The following is a 3,939-nucleotide window of genomic DNA, read 5'->3' as shown; positions in this document are numbered from 1 at the left end:
TTTTGTCAAGAGAACTCAGCAAGGGCTGATGAGAACCCCGCCCGGGATCTCCACCCCTGCCTCACTGAGCCTGGCAGTGGCAGTGGAGAGGTACTGGGGTATGTGTTCTGTGCGGGGGAGGAGGCTGGAGGTTGGGCGTGGCTATGACCACAGATTCTATTTCTGTAGCAGGCATGACAGGTTATCACCTGCCCCAGGTGCTCTCTTGAGTGTTGAGGTGTCCTGGTTCTGAGTCAGCCAGGTGCTTCCTCAGCCACAAGACTGGAAATTGAGAGACACACAGGCGATAACTTGACGTGTCTGAGGGAGCTCTCGTTCCTACCACATGCCGGCTGCTTCCTCCTCGTTCTTAGCCTCTGAGGCACGCTGTTTGATGTTCTCCCCCTGTGGCCCTAGCCAGCCTGGCCAAAGGTCTGAAAGGTGCCAGGCACACAGGGTCATAGGCCCCAGCCTCCTACACAACCCACATGCCAAGACCCAAAAGCTTTGGAGTACACCTCTGGCTAGGTGATGGGTGGATGGGGGTGGGCCCCTAGGTACTTTTGTGTTGGGACACATTGGCCAGCCTTCAGGACGTGATGTGGGGAGGTGGTCTTGGCCTTTAGTCAGTGGGCTCTGGAGCTGGGAAGCTATGCTGGACTCGAAGGGGTGTCTGCTGTAGTAATTTCAGCGCTGTCGTTACGAAGCCATGGGGGTTTGTTCCCTGGGCTTCCGCAGGGATTCATCTTGTTGGAGGCCAGATGGATGAACTTGGATGGTTCGTGGCAAATTGCTGGCCAGAATGCTCATCAGAGGTCCGGAGGCTGTCCAGGCCTAGGTTCTAGGAAGGGGCTCCAGGTAAAGCAGGGCCAAGCATCAGATGGATAGCATCTGTCTCAGGAAAGCAGCACATGAGGGACAGGTGGGCAGGAGGGAGGACCCAGAGAAGATATATGTGGAGCAAGGCTGAGGGATGAGTCATAGGCAGGGGAGATGGATGTAGGGGCCTGCTCTAGGAAGGGCCTGGGCTGGGCAAAAGCCCAGGGATCGATCATGGCTGCATTAGGGGCCACAGCTGGGCCTGAGAGGGTGGGGCTACCGCAGGGCTCCGATTTGCCCCAGCTGGTGTCACGTAGAGTCCCACACACATTCCATCCTTGGAATAGCTGAGTGTAAAGGGGTCCTGACTCCCTCCCACACCTGGCCACAGCTGGCAGAGCCCGCCTTGCAGGGTCAGCTTTCACAGGGATGTGTCTTGACAGGAACACGACCAACCTACCACATTCTCTGTTTAGGCCATGCAGGATGCTGGGTAATCAAGAGGGCTGCTCTCTAGGGTGAGGAGGGCCTAGCCATGGGTCTGTTTCGGGGGCAGCCAGATACTGTGAAGGCATTGGGCGCCGGAAGGAAGGCCCGGGCCCCTTTTTGAGTGAAGGCTTAGCCACATGGGATGCAGGGGCCAGACCTGGCACATATGGTCCACAGAGTGGAGCTTTGTGGGACACTAATATCATTAACTGACTGCCTGGCCAGCCAGTGGCTGAACATCTGGATACATTGGACTGTATCCCCAGCGAGCTCCTGGGGGACTGGTCCATCAGCACCCGCAGCCCATGAACTAAGGCCCCTTTCCAGGCAAGGTTGGTGGGGGAGGGTTCAATGGAAACTCTGGTAGGAGCAGGAGGTCTCTCATCCTCCCTTCCCTAGGTTCATCCACTCAGGGGAGTCTCATTCCTGCTGGGCCTCTGTGATTGGTTGATGACTCCTACCTCAGTATGGTGTAGGGCAGGTGGAGTTCCTGGTGGGACCCCTCCCCCTCAGTGTCGCCTAACCCCTTAGTCACAGCTGTGGGGTTTTAGAGTAGGAGATGTTGGGGTCGGGTTTTAGCCCCATGACTATCTTGGGACATGGAGAGTCCAGGACCACATCAGGAAGCTTGGAGATTGGAAGCAGTGAGTTCCTATCAGGGAGCACCATACTTCCTCCTCAGGGTCTGACCAGAACCATTGTGTGTGCTTCCCACTATAATGTGGGCCCTGCCCAATTCTCCAACCCCCCAGGCCAATGAGGTGTGGTCTGACTGAAGTCCCATAGTCACCCTAAATCCCTTGCACCTTGCACACCTGGACTTAACCTATCTTGGCTTTAGTGAACCCGAGTTTCTGGGTAACTTCGATCTGAAGAAACCAGACACTTCTATGGAAAAATACCGAAATATCTCTATACATACCTGGTGCCGCAGTCCTGCTCCCTAGATATCCACACACTTCACGGTGCATACCTGACCCTGCCCAGCACCCTGGGGCCTCTGTGTTCATCTGTCTAGCAGAGCTTGACCATGTCTTGTCTTCTGACCCCTGAGGGAGACCACGAGGTGAGAGGCCTGGTGCCAAGGTGTCAGAGGAAACATTACAGCATTCAGTCGGAATGTGAGGTGATAGTTGCGGGGGGGGGGGGGGGGAAGAGCCAAGACATGGGGAATTCCTTACGTGGCTACATCCCTGACATGCATGCTAGGTCAGCATGCAGCTGGGCCTTAGGTATATGGGCCTGCCTCTTAGGTATTTTGGGGGCAGAGAGTGAGCATCGTGCAGGGGCAACCAAGAGTCACAGAGTGTAATTGAACCTCTGGACCTTGTGGACCATGGTGATAGGTCATGGAGCGTTTGAAGAGCTGTCCGGGGCTAGGGATACTCTGGGGGACTCTGCTGTGGTCTTGCTCTGTCCACATGGGCCATAGATATTCCTCTCTCCGTTGAGGGCCTCGTGAGCTCCCAGCCATTCTCGCCTTGGCTTGTATCTGGCTCCTTAATCAAATGGGAGACTCCAAACTGCGGCTGTTCCTTAGGATGCTTCAGTTAACTCGAGTTTCTGTTTAACTTTGATTCCAGGAGACAAGATCCCCCTCCGTGGAAAAATACCCAAATGCTTATCTCTCACCCCTGGCAACCCGCGGATAAATATTATGTGCACGGTGCTAGCTGTACTGCTCACAGACATTCCCTTCCTCCCAGACACACCAGATCCAACACCCAGCCAACTCGCTGGGGCATCCAGGCTTAGGGGCTCAACTGAGCTGTAGGAGCCTGGAGAGAGTCCGTAAGAACTTACGAATATTCAAGGATCTAGAGTGTGCCGTGCCATGGCTTCATAGGCAGATATTCTGTGTAACACTGACCACTGTGTTATCTGTCTCTTGTCAGGGTTACACTTAAAAGTTACTCTCTGAGCAGTGTGTGTGTGTGTGTGTGTGTGTGTGTGTGTGTGTGTGTGTGTGTGTATGTGACACTGGGGATAGAACCTAGGGCCTCACACATACCAGACAGGTTCTCTACCACCGATCCACACATACCAGCCCTCTCTGAGCAGTCTGCAGATAGTACAGACTTCCATCTGTGGTCACCTGCTACACACCAAGATGGCAGCCAGCCTGGAGCTCTTAGCCTTGGATTAATGTCTCCCTAGTTCTCCACCAGCCAGAGCCCCCACACTTGTGCTTAGTGTCTACAGGTTATTAGAGGCGACCTGTGAGTGAGGGGGTCACATGATGTCTATTCTGTGCACAGCTTGTTTCACTTAACGCAGTGTCCACCAGGTCACTCTGTGTTGGCCCGGGACGGGAGTTCCTTTGTGGTCAGTGTTGTTTTGTGTATACAGCATCTTCTCTTTCCCAAGTTTGTGAACACATCCACAGGGCCTCTGGGTCTTGGCTGCTGTGAGCTTGCTACAGTAAAGCTGGGGTATGGGTGCCTAACCTTCCACAGCCCAACCTTACTTCCTTTGGCTGCTGTTGATCATAGTGGTTTTATTTTGATTCCCTTCCCTTCCCTTCCCTTCCCTTTCCTCTGTCCCTCTCTCCCTCCCTCCCCTTCCCTGACTGTCTGTCTCTCCATCTGTCTGTCTGTCTGTCTGTCTCTGTCTCTGTCTCTCTCTCTCTCTCTCTGCCTCTCTTCCTCCCTC

General features: G+C 54.4%; 1 protein-coding gene across 5 annotated transcripts in view; it reads left to right on the top strand.

The window, feature by feature from the left end:
• Positions 1-3,939, top strand: part of Col18a1 (collagen type XVIII alpha 1 chain) — a 116,843-nt gene that overhangs the window by 55,462 nt on the left and 57,442 nt on the right. The gene's annotated exons all lie outside the window — the stretch shown is intronic.

This window comes from Mastomys coucha, unplaced genomic scaffold (assembly GCF_008632895.1).
Source record: "Mastomys coucha isolate ucsf_1 unplaced genomic scaffold, UCSF_Mcou_1 pScaffold3, whole genome shotgun sequence".
NCBI classification, from domain to species: Eukaryota; Metazoa; Chordata; class Mammalia; order Rodentia; family Muridae; genus Mastomys; species Mastomys coucha.
Note: the sequence above shows the minus strand (reverse complement) of the source record. Positions and strands in the feature narration are given on the sequence as shown.